Below are 16,087 nucleotides of genomic sequence, written 5' to 3'. Positions count from 1 at the left end.
GGGGGGGGGGTTTACAAAAGCTCAAAAATCTTGGCTCCTAGTAAATCATCCTTGTGTAGCATCCTTAGAAGTGGTTTTAAATTATTGTATGCAATATTCACAGTGCTAAAATCACATTTACTGTAAAACCTGTTATTGTCAAGCGTGTCCTCAATCTTGCAGTTATAAGCAGCTGTAGCTGTGACTAAGACGCCTCCCCCTTATCCACTTCATGATCCCATGAGTCTTATCTCTGCTCAGATTTTTTTTTGTTTTTTTTTTTTAGAGCAGACAGTTCCTCTTTGCTGATGTTGTATAGCTTCTTCCTAGGTGGTTTACCATGGGACCTGTGGATATCACCCCCACATTTGCTCTCATACGCACGCAGGCTGGGGTGCACAGGGAGGCAGAAGTCACTGGGCTCTTCATTTTATAGCGTTGTCATTTCCACCAGTGTTGCTTCCATCCTTAGCTTTCCCCTTGAAAAATAATTTGAGTTTTAATGTCCTCATGTACAGTTTAACCTCCATCACTATTTTGACCAAGTTATTTCTGTTAACTGGTATAAAAGTCAGATCCTTACCTAAGATTTTTGCTGCAGCTGAATCCGTGGTTTTATCAAGTGATTTCAGATGTTAGTCTTTCTTAGTTGTTGGCTCTGGCAGGTCCCTTCTGTTGTCTATCTCTCCAAATCCCTCAGTTCCCTGGTTCCATTCCAGGTCCTGTTCCTCTGTGTTTGGTGTCATTGGGGTGAAGGGCTGTTCCATTCTGTCCTTCCCTTTTGAAGTTTACTGGTTCCATTCCAGGTCCTGTTCCTCTGTGTTTGGTGTCGTTGGGGTGAAGGGCTGCTCCATTCTGTGCTTCCCTTTTTAAGTTTACTGGTATTGATTGGTGGGTATTTCTCTCTGGTATTTTCATGTCCTGTTGCTTTGTGTTGGTGTCGGGTGCACCTACGTCAAGTCTGTTGTCTCCTTGTACATCTCTCTGGTCAGCAATGTGTCTGGTCAGGCACCTTTTTGTTCCAGCGACATGCATGGGAGGGTTGTTAGGCACTGGAAGCATGACAAACCTAACAAAATGTTTCCCATTGTTGTGTCTAGGTGGGGTTCTCCTTCTGGTTGAAGAATGATGGTTTTGTGGTTCTTCCTTGTCCCTTAGATCCCTGCTGATTTTTTGCAGTTTCTTCTCCTTAACTTTGTTTTCAAGATCTAAAAATCTAGAAGTGGAGTCAGGGTCATCCTCTCATATATTCTCCAGGTTTAAGATGCTGCTGATAGTCAAATCCTGCTGGATTTTGTTATGCCTAAGCCGGATCCCAGTCAGATTGAGACTAGCATCCCTTAAAACTGTGTCTCATTCTTGGATGAAGTCCTCCTCCACGTTGTGCCACATGGTTTTCTTGAACAGCTTTAGTCCCCTAGGAATCCTATCTTTTTCAATACTGTTCTTAAGGTAGATTTCTTCCCAGTATAGTCCTTTCAGTCTTTTTAGTTTCTCAAGGAAGAGGAAGTTGTCTGTAGATTAATGTTTGATGTTGACCATTGGTGAGCTGTTTGTGTGGTCGTTATGCTTTGTGTGCTGGGTTTTTACCAAGGTTGGCATCTTCAGAAGATTTTTAAGTCTGGAGTTGTCCCTTTCCAAATCGCTGGTGGTCTCCTTAAAGTGATTCTCTCACAGGATAACTCCTTGGAGATGCCAAGGACCAACAGAAAGCAGATGTACTCTGGGGGGCTTGAGTGAAGACTGGCATCCCACCTGTGACCCAGAGGGTAACCGGGCTAACATGAAACTGAGTATGACAGATTAGTCCAGACAAATCACTTGAGCTAGTAGATTAAGGAGACTCTCGCTCTCTGTCTGTCTCACTCATACCCTCTCTGTGGGAAGAATAAAGACACCCTGTTGAAGTTTCCAGTAGTTTATTCAGTTAAGTAGGTAGATGGACCTTCTTCACTGAATAAACTACCGGAAGCTTCAACAAGGCGTCTTTATTCCTTCCAAAGAGAGGGAGTCTCATAGATCTGCTAGCTGAAATGATTTTATCCCGACTAGTCCTTCGTACTCTGTTTTATGTATTATATGAAAGCTCAGACAGTCAGAAGTGCTGCGTATGGATGAACTCCCCTTTGCACTTCAAAGATCCCTTTCCTAAGAAATCCTTCTACTGTTAGTTACTCTCTCTTTTTGTAATTAGTTCCTTTTTGGTAATATTTTCCCTCTTTCAGAAGTCTTTCTTCTGACACTCTGCAGAACTGAAGAAGTGTCCTTCTGTATTCCTCCAGCTGTAGACACATTTTTACATTTACAACTCTTGTTTCTCAAATTATAACAGTTTATCCTCTTTGCAGCCCAGTCATGGTCTATTTCATGATCCACTACACAAGATACAGCCATGACTTCTTACTGTAGTCTATACTGCTGAGATCATTTTCAGTAGTTTTAATTCCTTGGTTATCCCATAAAGCCGCTATCCCTCCATGGCCTTGATAAACTTCAAGTATTTTACAAGTCCAAGTCAAAACCTTCATTTTATTTCCCTGTCATACATATTCCATAGAAAGGGAAGGCCTTGTTCCATTCCCAATGGTTTGCTACCACTGTTGCTAATTTTATGTGCTTTTTTATGTTTTATAACGTCACTGTCTTGTTCTTCCAAATATTAAAATGGATTCAAACATATTTTCTTAATGTGTTGCATTTATGGATAGTGTAGGTTTTGACCCAGTCTACCAGCATTAGACTCCCTAACTTTGAACCACTGATCCAAGAAATACAAATTTTCTTGTATTAATTATCATTCTGCTCCATTTATTGCTCCATCTGTCTACTGTTTTGCCCCATATGTTAATACTCAGTGACATTATCATATTATATAAATTAGCACTGTATTCCTGTCTCTGCATTTCGGCAATCTGGATGTTTCTTTTTGGCCTTCTGTACAATGCGTGTATACGTTCATAACTTAGAACTAGACTATCTGCCTTTGAAGGCCAGTTTAAGCCAAGCTAGAATTCCCAACCCAAAGTTAGGAATGAAACCTTGTACCAACTTTCTACATGGTAAACTCCTTAAACATTGTGCAAACACCCAAAGTCTAAAGGTGAGAATCAAATGCCATACGAGTCTGTGAAGCAGCACCATAACCATTATGCAAGCCCCCATCCCCGTATCATTGTGTGCATAAGTACCCCATATGCAGTTTTCTTGTCTGGTTATCCCAGGTAAGATGTAAGCTCTGAAGTGAGGCATACGTTGAGGACCTTAGCTAAAGCTTCTTTTAGGCAAGGATTGATTTCACCATTCCTATTTTTGTTTCTATTGTGTTCTACTCTGGTCACTTACAACCTTTACGTATTAACTAATACGTACGAGCATATGTATGATGACTTTATAAAATACAGAAGGACTAAAATTGTTCATTTGTTAACCACCTTTTAGCTTTATGTGAAATAACCGTTTTTATGTTGACTTTTTCACATTTTAAATGTCCCTTTCATGCTGCTACAGCAAGGTCTCATTTTAATTATTTAGCTGTGTACCTCTTTGTTCAGTCACAAAAAAAGAAAACTTAACTGCAAACTTACTTTTGATGCTTCTTCAAAACAAAAATGTACGCCCATGTTTTAAAGTAATAGAATGGCATACAGCTGAATGCAGTTACCCAGCAGGATACTGTCTAAATACCTTGCAGTTTCAGGCACGTACTTTCTTTTTTCACTGGCCTTGCAGTTCTATGCCTGCTCCAGGCTACATCTGTGTAGTACAAATTAATTGTCATAGACTTTGTCGGATAATGTCCACTGGGAAGTATTAACGTTGTGAGATTTGGGATGGTGGCAGAGATTTCTCTGTAGAAAGATGAGGATATAAATGATACTATGAAATATGGGTTGAAATTCATGAATTTATGTGCAGCCTAGACATCCACTAAAGAGATGGTAATGTTTCCTGCTCAAGGAAGTTGTAATACTGATATTATACCAGGCAGGTACTTTGTACAATTGGGCAAAGCTGTTGCTTAGAACTGTGTATGCACTTTTAAAACCGTGCAGGATGTCTGAGGAACAGTGGTAAATTCTAGGTTGTGTTATACAAAAAGCATTGTTATAGCTATTTGTTATTCCTGACCAGTTTCTCTGTTTTAAAGGATTTGTGGTGCATATTTATGATGCACTAAGGGCGTAGTTTCATATAAAAAAGCTAGTGTGAGTGATGCACCCTTATTACTTAAATTCATTAGAATACATTATAAATTGATTTTGTAGACTGGTATTAGTCACTGAAACTGTGAATGCCATATATTTTTTTTTTTTTTGCATAGGAATGTGCTAATTTTTTTTTTTTTTTTTTTTTTTTTTTAAATCAGGCAGAGCCTGCTGACATCCTAACTGTTCAAGGCAACCTGGGTGGAGCTCCTTATTTGTGGAAACTGATCAACATTACATCATCTGTAAGTTATCCTGTAAGTTTTGCACATTCTTTTCGGTTTCACTGAAATTGTGAAGGACATTTTCTGTGAAAGAGAGGTCCCCAATCTTTGGGACTTGGCATAGTTTAAACTAGAAGATTTATTTGCTATTTTGGAAAGGTTGTGAATGCTTCAAAAATATCTAAAGATAAGCTCATTAAATACTTGGTTTGTTCTTGCTGTTTGACGGCTGTATCACAATAAGTGAAAAAAGATGTTTTGTTTTGTATGGCCAAGCTTCAGAATTGTTATTAAATGCCATTGTCCAAATTTGGCACGTTTGACTAATTCTATGTATGCAGTCATCTTGTAATTAATGGGCTTGTTTTCATTTTGGCTATAATCAGCTGCATTAATGTAACCCACTTTTGAATATATAGTTATGTTGCTAACATTTATGTTTTCTTGTAGTGACATGAAAAAATGCATATTGTTCTACCTTGTCAGTTCATGGAAAGACATTTTGCTTTGAGCAGCATTTGATTTTCTTGAAACATATCTTTTAAGATGTAAAATATGAAGACAAAATGTAATGTCCACTGTATTTTTAGTTAAAATTATTTATATAGGTTAAGTAAATCAAGTTGATCGATGACTGCCTGTACCACTTCAACCATTTGGAACTCCAAATCATAAAAACTAACCATGCACGACTCAAAAAAAAAAAAAAAAAAAAAAAAAAACTTAACAGCAGTTCACATGGACAAATACCTCTTAAATCTGTGCAGATCATGAGGAAGTTTTTCATGCAGCTATGCAACAAACAGTTTCAGCAGAAATAGGTTATTCAGTGATGGTATGGTCAATAGATTAAGCTTATTTAAGCAGAGTCACCTTTTCAGTTAATGAAAACTACACTGGCACTGTTAATCATGGTGAGTAAACGTAATGCTGTCATTCTGGTTGGTTTTAAAGTGGGTAAGATATTGAAGTTATTATATTCAGTGGAAATTCGGTGTTATAGCTTCTTGGTATTGTTTAGTTTAACTTCTGAGAAAGTCGTTTGCATGCATCCTTTTTTTTCTGGAATGGCCTGTCCGTTTGTCAACCTCAGAGTAGTTAGGTGTATGACACCATTCGGCTAGGTATGCTTGGATGTCTATGCGTTTTCACACCATTGCATGTTTATGTAGATTATTCCTTTTTAAAGAAGACTATAATGTTTACTTTCAGCAGAGATAAAATTACAGGGATTTGCCACTCAGTGCAGCAAACTCCTATCCCTTTGTCTAACTGCACCTCTCCTGCTTTGCAAACTCACCTCTGATCATTGGATTACTTTCTAGGAAGCAGCTGACTTGCACTTCAGACATATTTGAAAATCTCGGCAGTGTTTCTTTTATACCTGATGAGAAGAAAATCTTCATGCATCTATAATGAAATTGCAGTATCTTTTCCCACTCACTCACACATGCATACCAACATACACTTACTCGTATTTGCAGAGGATAGCATTCATTACACCTCAATTACCTTTTAAAAGCAGGGCTGCCTTACTTGGTGTTATAGCTTCCTGATTATCTAAGTAACCTTGCTGTGGAGGAAGATATTCATATTTAACATTTTGCCCTGACAGAATCAGGATTTCTTTACCTAATGCAGGAAGGGGGAGTTGACTATGATAACTTAGTATTTCAAAATGTTCACTAATTTCTTGACACTCTTCTGAAGATTCTAAAACAAAACGGGATCAGTGTCTCTTCCTCCTTGGAGTGATTGGTAGACTCTTAGCAAGTTTAGGAGCAGTGAAAAATATTTCTATGGATTGCAGATGGAGAGAGGGAGAGCCTTCTGTTGTATGAGTTGAGCACGTCTGTAAGTTAAGGTTTGCTTTTTTAAATAAGTGGCCATACAAGTCAGTGTTGAAAATATTTCCAGTGTCTTCATTTAGTGTGGTAATGGTAGAACCAATTGGTTCCTAGATAGATTTGTTTCTTATGCCATGAGTCTGTTCCAATATTATTTTATTTCCTCTTTTTAGATTTTCTTTGTGAAGGAATATACTTATTTGAATGTTTAACTGTCAGACTATGTTGTCGTCATCTTCTTCTTTTGGCTGCTCCCATTAGGGGTCGCCACAGTGGATCAACTGTACTGTTGTCCCCATGTATGATTTGGCAAAATTTTACGCCAGATGCCCTTCCTGACGCAACCCTCCCCATTTATCCGGGCTTGGGACCGGCACAAAGAAATGCGCACTGGTTTATGCATCCCCAGTGGCTGGGTTCTCAGACTATGTTTAATTTCCTTAAATCAAGACTGTCATAATCCTATTTCAAATGCTAGAGGTAAGTTATAACTGACATCTGCTTATTAAAGAGAAACAGCTTAGCTATAGCTATATTTTATCAGTGTGAGTGGTTCATTTTAATGTATAGTAACTGAGACCTTGGTTTGTCAAACTGGCCTGGCAAGTGTCAGTGCAGTCTTGTTAGAAAAGGTTGTGGTACTAAAGTGAGTAGTAACAGTTCCTCCTGAAAAGATAACATATCTGGCAGTGTAAAATACATTTAGTCAAGATAGTTAGTATTTTCCAGGGAGGACTGAAAGGCACGAGGCTCTGTGTGAAATGAGAAAATACCTGAGAAATTAATGTTCGTACTTCTGAGTTTTATATGGTTATTGTAAATCTTGTTTGGGTTTGCTTAACATAGATTGTAGCCCAAAGCAGCAGAGTTAATTTGTCATACACTTTTAAGCAAGGGTGTAGTACTGAAATGAGTACATTTTTTTCTGAGCATCTCTTGAAAATGTCAATACTTAAAAAGCACAGAATGTTTAGAACTGTGTAAATGAATATTTACATTATAGCAGTACACAAAGAATTCTTGTGCAAAAGGGATACACCTCTAAAACTAGCTTTTTATAGAAATATATTGTAACAGTTAAAAATAACGTGCTTCTTCCCATGTATCTGGGATAGCATGTTGAGGACGATGTACATTTTTAAAATGGCAAGTGGGTAGTGGGAGCAGCAACATTAGGTATGAGTACAAAATGTAAATCTCTGGCTACACCCGTGCTTTTAAGGTGGAGCACCTTGTATAAATATGCTGTGAACAGTAGAGTTAGAAAGGTCATTCTTGAAATTGGTACCCAGTTCTGGACATTAAGCTCTGTTGGCAATTGTCCTTTTAAACACAGTGCATGTCTGGATTTATTTAAGCATTGATTTCTGGCTTCAGTGGCGTACTGCTATCTGTTTCCTGTTGTCCATCTTTCAAACCCAAGATTTTTCTTCATGTACATAAAGGTCATTGGTATCTGTACTGTTACTGAGTACCTGTTTTTTCAGGAGAAAAATTTATTTGAGGAAAACCGACTAAAGACAAGTTTATTTCGATTAGTGCTTTTGTGTTATAAAGTTAAACAGATCCAAAAAGTTTATGAAATTTGTGAAAGCTTCTTCTGGTTTAAGTTTTTTAAGGGGGTTTTATTTTGATCTTTATAGTAATCAAGTGTTCATTTTCAACAGAAACCTGGCACCACTTTTGAGCAAACAGTATTTTTTTTTTCATTCTGGCAGTGACCTCTAGGTTTTAAGCCTCCAAGTTTTTCTTTCGGCACACTATTTCTGCCTGGTACCATAGATACTTTATATAATGATTTGTTTTGTAAGTGTCATCACTAAAGCTGTACCCTGAATCTTTGTATGTAGTCTTTGGCTAACTGCTGTTACTGTGTTGTATTTAATATTGTTTCATTTTTTTTTAAATGTATTATTTTATTTATTATTTGCTTACCTAGGTAAGCAGATTGTTGACCTTTTTCAGCCAAGACTGGCCTTGGACAGCAGCAAAATTAGTTAAATTGATAGTTTAAATGTAGGGAAGCTGCAAATACAATGAGATAAAGGGGGTAATGAAGAAGAACATTTAAGATGGACTAAAACATTTGATTTCCGCAAGCATTTGATATAACAATTAAGCTAAAGATTCCATAATTTGGCTTAAATGTTTACGTCTCATTACATCTGATTTACAGCAATTTAAATAGGTATAAAGGCATTTGACAAAAATTAATCTTTGGCAGTGTTTACATTCTGTTATCCAAAATGGAAGTCTCACTTTTGTAGCATATAGTTGACTGTTGTGTCAGTAGCAGGTGCAGCAGGCTTCTTCCAGGAGGTTCTCATTGTGTGACTGACAAAAGATATTTAAGGCTTGCTATTTTTTGATGTCACTAGATAGATGGTTCCAGCAGCTTGGTAGTCTGTACAAGTAAGGGTAAAATGGCCAAATTTGACTGCTCTTCAGAATGCCATTTTGAACATTGAACAACAGTGTTACCTTCAGAGGAGGGCAGTATCCTGTTTTTCAAATTTTAAAATGCAAAGAACCTAGCAATAAAGTAGCCCCATTAGGAAATGACTGACAGTACAATTGCATTTGAGTTTATTGAAAGTGCCCCCCAACCACAAACAGTGCGATTTTATTCACATACATTCCTTCTTGACTCATTCATCATAACATCATTTCTGGATAAATATTAATGTGAATTGTTTTAAAATACTGATATTGTTTATAATTGTGCATTGTTTCATAGGCTTGAATTAAGTGCATTTTTTCATTTATTTTTTTATTTTTTTTTTTTGCAAAATCTGTTAATGCATATAGGAAGACCTTTACAGTTTTCTTAATGGGTTGTTTCAGTTGTTTATATTCATACAGTAAATCCATCCAGAGTTATCTTGCTTTAAAAGCAGTTTTCTTTTTCTTTTTTGATGTTGTTAAGGAGTTCTTTTATGGACTTCAGAGCCTGTCTATGGCTTTAACAATGACAGTGGTATTTTAACTACACCAGATAATGAAATTCTACGTCCAGAGTATATTATACTCAGGCTAGATCATGCTATCAGGAAAGGGGCAGGGGTTGCTGTTCTCTATAAAACCACCCTAAATGTTACTCTAGACAACCTTCAACAACCTATATTTAACAAAGAAGAAATTATGATTTCCAAACTACAAGTAAATAAAAACAAATGTATAAACCTAGTATGTGTCTATATTCCTCCCAGGTAATAACTCGGGGACCCAAGAAGACGTCCTTTACTGGCTATATCCAATGCCTACCCCCAAGAGACCATTGTTCTAGGGGACCTCAATATAGATTGGAATACCTGCACTGCAGAGAACCCAACCACCCATGTAAACCTACATAGTTTTACACAAACTATAACCTCCAGTGCTAGGATCGGCAAGCCTAACAATAAAGAAAGTATCCTGGACTGGATACTAATTAATAGCCCCCACCACATGTATAAATCAGGTACTCCCCCTGAAGATCTAAGTGATCATTTCTAAACTTATACTATTAAGCATAACATTGAATGTCTACATCTACCCATCTATAAAACAATAAGAAATAAAAACTTCAACCTTAATAAATTCTTAGAAGATTATGCAATTAGTCAATTCTAAAACCGCTACCACTAGTAACACACTTTAATAACGTATTCCTGGCCATCCTTGTCAGCCATGCACCTACATGCTCTATTAGAATTAAAACAAAAATTGCCCCCTGGCTCACTGAAGAAACCAAACTAAAGATCATCCAAAGAAATAATGCCTGGAACTCCTGGTGCCCCTCTAAAGCCCCACAAGATCAACTCAAATTTTGACAATATAGGAATGATACAAAAAAATCCATATTACTAGACAAAAATAAAAAAAAAAAAACTTTCTGCCATCTACAGCAGAAACACCACAACAAGCCACAGAAATTCTGGTCAGTATTAACAAACTCCTTCACCCAGGGCAATCCACAACTCCAACCCCCTCAGTCCCAACCCAAATATTGCCAGAGTCCATTGCCAGCACCTTCAACAGTTTCTTTACAAAAGCATCCAGGCCCTTGCTAGCAAACTTAAACCCACTTGTCTAACACTGAAACCTGTAAACCCAGCGACATTCTTTCCTTCAGCTTCCAAAAAGTTCCGACTTCACTCATTAGAGCCCTAATTAAAAAACTCAAACCAACCTCCTCCATACAGACTACCTACAAAAGGCTGCTAATGTTATAGCATTCCCTGGCTCTATTTTGATGAACAGAACCATAGCTGAATCCTCTATCCCCTCTATCTGGAAAATATCACGTCATACCACTCCAGAAAGGAGGCAGCTCCATTGAACTGTCAAACTATAGACCGATACCTATCCCTTTCCACTCTGTCTAAAATTATGGAAAAGTGTATCCATATAAAGTAAACAACTCTTACACTACCTTATTCAACATAATCTTCTGGCCAACTCCCAGCATGGATTTAGACCACAGCACAGTACCACCTCAGCCCTCCTCTCCTTTTCTAATGTAATAAAATTCCAACCGTAACAACAACAAACTATCTTCTGCCCTGTTTCTCGATTTTTCCAAGGCCTGCGACATGGTTAACCACCAGCTACTCTTACCCTAGATAAAATCTCCCTAAACAACCATGCCATACAGTGGTTTCAATCTTATCTTAGTGGAAGACAGCAGGCTGTGCTTTGGCAGGACAAACTCTCCACCCTTCTCCCCGTTACCCTTGATGTCCCTCGAGGCTCCATATAAGGTCCTCTTCTTTTCTCCCTCTTTATCAATGACCTCCACACTGTAATCCCAGACGCAACCTGTATACAATATGCAGATGACTCCACCCTGATTTGCTCAGCCTCTATCCCTACAGATCTCCTTAGTTTAACCCAGAAAACTTTTAATACAGTGGAACACTGGATCTCTAATCAACAGCTGATATTAAACCCTAATAAAACAAAGCTATTGCTCTTCTCCCCCTACTCGCAAATCCTCTCAACCTTTGTTTACTATAACATCTAACAATGGGACCATAATTTCACCAGATATGTATATCAAACTCCTGGGTGTTATAATAGACAACAACCTCAAATATGATATGCACGTAAACCAAACTATTAAAAGCGTTAATAAAAAAACTTGACTCCCTATACAAAAACAAACAAACCTTTTCTCACCCCTCTAGCTAGGACTGCAATTGCCCATACCCATCTGCTTTCAACTCTACTCTGTGCCTCACCAATACTCACTAACTTGAACAAAACTGATCTCGGCAAACTCTCTAGCTGCTACAATCAAATTGCCAGGTTTGCCACAGGAACTCCCTACAAGGACACACCATTGTCAAAACCTAAACTTCTTAGGATGGCTAGAACTCCCTAGGCTAATTCAATATAATTAACTTACTGTAGCATTCAAGGTTATTAAGCATCCAGAAAAAACACCCTCCCTTAAAACCATTATCCATCCCTACAAAAACGCTAGGCCACTTTGTTCTACTACAAAACTTTTGGTTCAGTCTGTTAAAGCTAACAACCTATCTGGAGAATCTTTGTTTGCAAATTTAGTAGGCAAAACCTGCAATTCGCTCCCATCTGACCTTACTCTGAATCCCTCCCTTAATCAGTTCAAAAAAAATCTAACCCAGTATTTTAAAACTCACTGGTTATGTCTTTGCTCTAACCCTGACTAAAACCTCATCTACTTCCATATCCCTGCAATTATTTTATTCACAGCGACTTGCCTCTTACACTAAAAGGTTTGAAAAGAGAAACTGTAATATCTTTGCAGATACTCTGTATATAGCTGCACCTATAGGTTTGATAAGAAAAACTGTAACATATTTGTATATATTTCTGAATATAAACTGTATTCTTCATAGGCTTGAAATGTGAGACTAACTTGTATGTTAATGCAATATGTTTGTGCATATACTGTAACTTGCTTGTCTTTATCTGTTTGCAAGTTTGGAACTTTTCTCCATGGGCCTCTGCTGGAAATGGACATGTATCCAGTCAGACTATCCCGGTCAATAAATGTAAAATAAATAAATATTATTTAACCTTTTGAAAGGAAAATGGCACACATGAATGCTTGTGAAGTAATACTTGATAAAAGGATCAAATAGTTACTCTTGTTGTAGCCTTTAAAGTATGCTCTTTATACAGACAGCAGTTGTAACTCTCAAGATGGTTTTAAACACTGTTTTGCTTTAATGCATCACTGATCAATAAATTTCTGGAAACATCTGCCCAATGCTAATGAAAATTTGATTTGAGTAACATCTTGCCTCTAGATTATATTTCCTAATTTTGAATTTAGATTAGCATGCTTGATGATCAGATCTGGTGGCCTAGTGTGAAAAGCCCTGGCTACATTTCAGGTGACCTGAAAAAAACTAACAGCTCGAGCAATTTCCAGAATTGGCAGGAGAGAATGGGGCTGGTTGGAGTCTAACAGTACCCTAATAACTCAGAGAAGGGGTGATATTGCAGGAGGCAGTACCAGCCTTTGGCCACCAAGCTGCTTTGGTGGTATCTCATATCAAGGTTGCATGCGAGTGAGCCACAGCATCACTGAGGCCATTCTGATCCCTTTGTTGTGGATCGGTCATCCCCTGCTCACAGAAGGGATGAGATACAAGTAAATATACCCTCATTGCCAAGATGATGGCAAGAATAAAAACACCACAGAGGCTACTTATGTTATTACCTCCCACAGCCATCTGTCACTCTCATTGTATAATGCACAGGATGAAGGAACAAGTGGGTGTGGCTGATGGTGTACCTAAGATGACGAAACAAGTGGGCATTGCTGATGGCATACTCAGGATGAAGGAACAAGTGGGCATTGCTGATGGCATACTCAGGATGAAGAAACAAGTGGGCATTGCTGATGGCGTACTCAGGATGAAGGAACAAGTGGGCATTGCTGATGGCATACTCAGGATGAAGAAACAAGTGGGCGTGGCTGATAGTATACTCAGGATGAAGGAACAAGTGGGCGTGGCTGATAGTATACTCAGGATGAAGGAACAAGTGGGCATGGCTGATAGTATACTCAGGATGAAGGAACAAGTGGGTGTCACTGATAGTATACCCAGGATGAAGGAACAAGTGGGCGTTGCTGATAGTATACCCAGGATGAAGGAACAAGTGGGCACGGCTGATAGGGTGACTCGTTAGGTATGGTGGAAATAAGGAAAAAAAAGTAGAAGCCTGGACAAGAAATTGTTTTGTTTTAGACTGTCTAGTATGGATAGTGTGATACAACAGCTTATTAGTATGAAAATGGTATACATTGTAAGGATTAAAGAAGAACTTTTTTTGCCAAGGACTACTCCAGGTTGCGAGTGACAGCTTTCCCTCCTTGCCAACAGCATTATTGTGCTGATCCCCCTTATCTTCCCAATCCACAAACTAGTACTAGTGATTTCATTCAAGATATTAAATCTCTCAGGGGCGGAGTCATCAGCCCCTTCCCATAGGCTGCCGATGATGGGGTGCCAGAGGACAAAAGAGCATGCCTACTGCTCATTGCACATGTTTGCTACTTTGCCAGGACTGGGCATACAGTGAACGCTTGTGAGGGATATCCCTGCCTCTACTGTCATCCTTGTGAGCCTAGCCCTTTGAGGATGGATACTCCAGTGACTCTGCAGACTCCTGAACATGCCTACATCTGTCCCACCAACAGAGAGAGAGAGAGAGAGGGATGAATAAGCTACATGTTGTCATTCATACCTCCCAACTGTACAGATTTTCGCAGAATTCCAGAGTTTTGGCTCATATTTTTGGACTGTTCTTCATAAAATATGTGGTTTTCTAGAAAATGACTGGGATGAACTGAGGATTGAAGTCACTAAATAATATATATTTGAGATTTTGACTTCAAATCCTTCAGAAAATATATGCTTAAACAAACTGTTATTCTAGCAAATTTTTAAGTTTATAAGAGCAATATTTAAAATATGTCCCTATTTTTGGCCTTTGTCCCCCATTTTGTCGAGCTTTGTTCAGATTTCTTGCACTAAGAGGTTGAGAGGTATGTCCTTGTCCTCTCCTGTGCTGACTCCAGGACATGCCTAAGACATTAAATTCACCTCACCTGGGTTGTAATTAGACTTTATGCCCTTCACCTCACCTGGGTTGTAATTAGACTTTATGCCCATTGTACCACTGAAGTGTCTGCTAATGGAGTACAATTAAATCAATTTTAGTTACCCTTTTTCATAGAAAAAGGCATTGCCTTGCTCATCTTCCCTTGGAAGTGCTTGAAAACAGAATAAGTTATAGTATCTAAAAGTATTTCCCATCTGGGTGATGGTAGAATTTCTCCTTCATACAGGCGCTCAGCTGATCATTCCATAGAGGTGCCTTCTATTTAAACAACTGCTTCATGAGTGGGTCCCTATTATTATTTGGTAAATTTTCTTGTTGCCTGGTTTGCCTGTCATGTTGTACAATGCTTTGTGTCATATTAGAACACTAACGACAATTTAGTAGATATGCAGGACTACAAATAAAGTTTCAATGAGATTTAGGTTTTTCACTTGGTCTCTTTTTGCATTTGTAAATTTGTCAATCATTTTTATTACTAGAAATTATTACATCAGTATATATTTTATCTTAACATGCAAAAAATGTAATGATAGTGTGCTCTTGCAGGCAATTCATTATTAGCACTGTTTAGAAAGTTTACACTCTATTCTCTAAGCTGATTAAAAAATAAGTAATAGGGTAATTTTATATTACTTCCCTAATTATGTTACTTGGTCATATGTACTGAACTGAACTTTCAGAGCTGCTGTCTTCATGTACCAGTCTACAGTTGCAGAAGAAATATTTCATTTAAAGATGGCAGTTAAATGAAGTCAGGTAGTCCCCCAGGGTACCGATGACTTGCAGTGGAATTGATCCCTCCTGTCAGTGGCTAAGGAAATGTAATGTGGTGTTGTCTGGCCACTGATTTGTCAAGGGATGACTAGTGGACAGACCATAACATTTTGTGAGCTGGAATACCAAGCATGGAACAGATATTGACATAGGTGTGGTCCTCTTGTCAAAGCCCATTTATTTCAGACCAGTGAATCGAACTGGCTTCAGTGGAGTGATTTATCATATAGCACACAGACTTGGTGACGGGTAAGGTACTTAAATTTATGTAACAGACTTACAAGAAGCACAGTCTTCTGTCTAAGCAGGTCCTTTCTGCAATATAAGAATGTAAAAAATGTTAATCTGAAAACCATGCAATACATCAATCTGTTTCAAATATTCTTTGATGGTCTTTGGAATTTTGGACCACGTCACATAATAGCATGCCCACACACGTGCCAGCACATTTATTTGCCCATAAACTAGAAGGTGGAAGCAGGTTTGTTTAGAATGCTGACATGTATGGAAAACTGTCTCTTCCTGAAGAAGAAACCTACCCCATAATATCTGCAGCTGTGAATCTGGTGTCACCATGGCAGTCGTGTGGTAGTATACCAATGTAAATGTGCATAGTTGGTTAGGGAACTGGCCACGAGGGTGTCAGAAATCTTCCATTGCATGTCCCCACTTTTGTCCTCTGGGTTTTATCTGGTTGAAACTTATTAATTTCATAAAGGATTAATTTTCACATTGATAAAATGTACAAACATGTATTTTTTTGAGGGAAAGAACCCCTTGTGAACTCTCCGTGTGAGTTGCTTGAACCCCAGACTCCCTTATTTCAACAGATTCAGTGGTCACTAGATCATGTAGTACAAACCACAGACACATAATTACTGTTACTTCCAATTAGAAACCACAATGCTAATGATTTTGAACTGATATGATTGTAGAGTTTAGCACGGAGGAACTC

General features: G+C 38.2%; 1 protein-coding gene across 4 annotated transcripts in view; it reads left to right on the top strand.

The window, feature by feature from the left end:
* Window positions 1–16,087, top strand: part of TP53I11 (tumor protein p53 inducible protein 11) — a 1,760,993-nt gene that overhangs the window by 325,676 nt on the left and 1,419,230 nt on the right. For 3 of the 4 annotated variants that reach the window (XM_044082554.1, XM_044082556.1, XM_044082557.1), the window contains exon 2: window positions 4,346–4,441. The gene's annotated coding sequence lies outside the window, so the exon portion shown is untranslated. The remainder of the gene's footprint in view (window positions 1–4,345; window positions 4,442–16,087) is intronic. The other variant, XM_044082555.1, reaches the window with a different exon arrangement.

The sequence above is a fragment of the Protopterus annectens genome, chromosome 9.part0 (assembly GCF_019279795.1).
Source record: "Protopterus annectens isolate FY-2018-M chromosome 9.part0, PAN1.0, whole genome shotgun sequence".
Taxonomy (NCBI): Eukaryota; Metazoa; Chordata; order Ceratodontiformes; family Protopteridae; genus Protopterus; species Protopterus annectens.
This window is presented reverse-complemented; position numbering and strand designations above follow the sequence as displayed.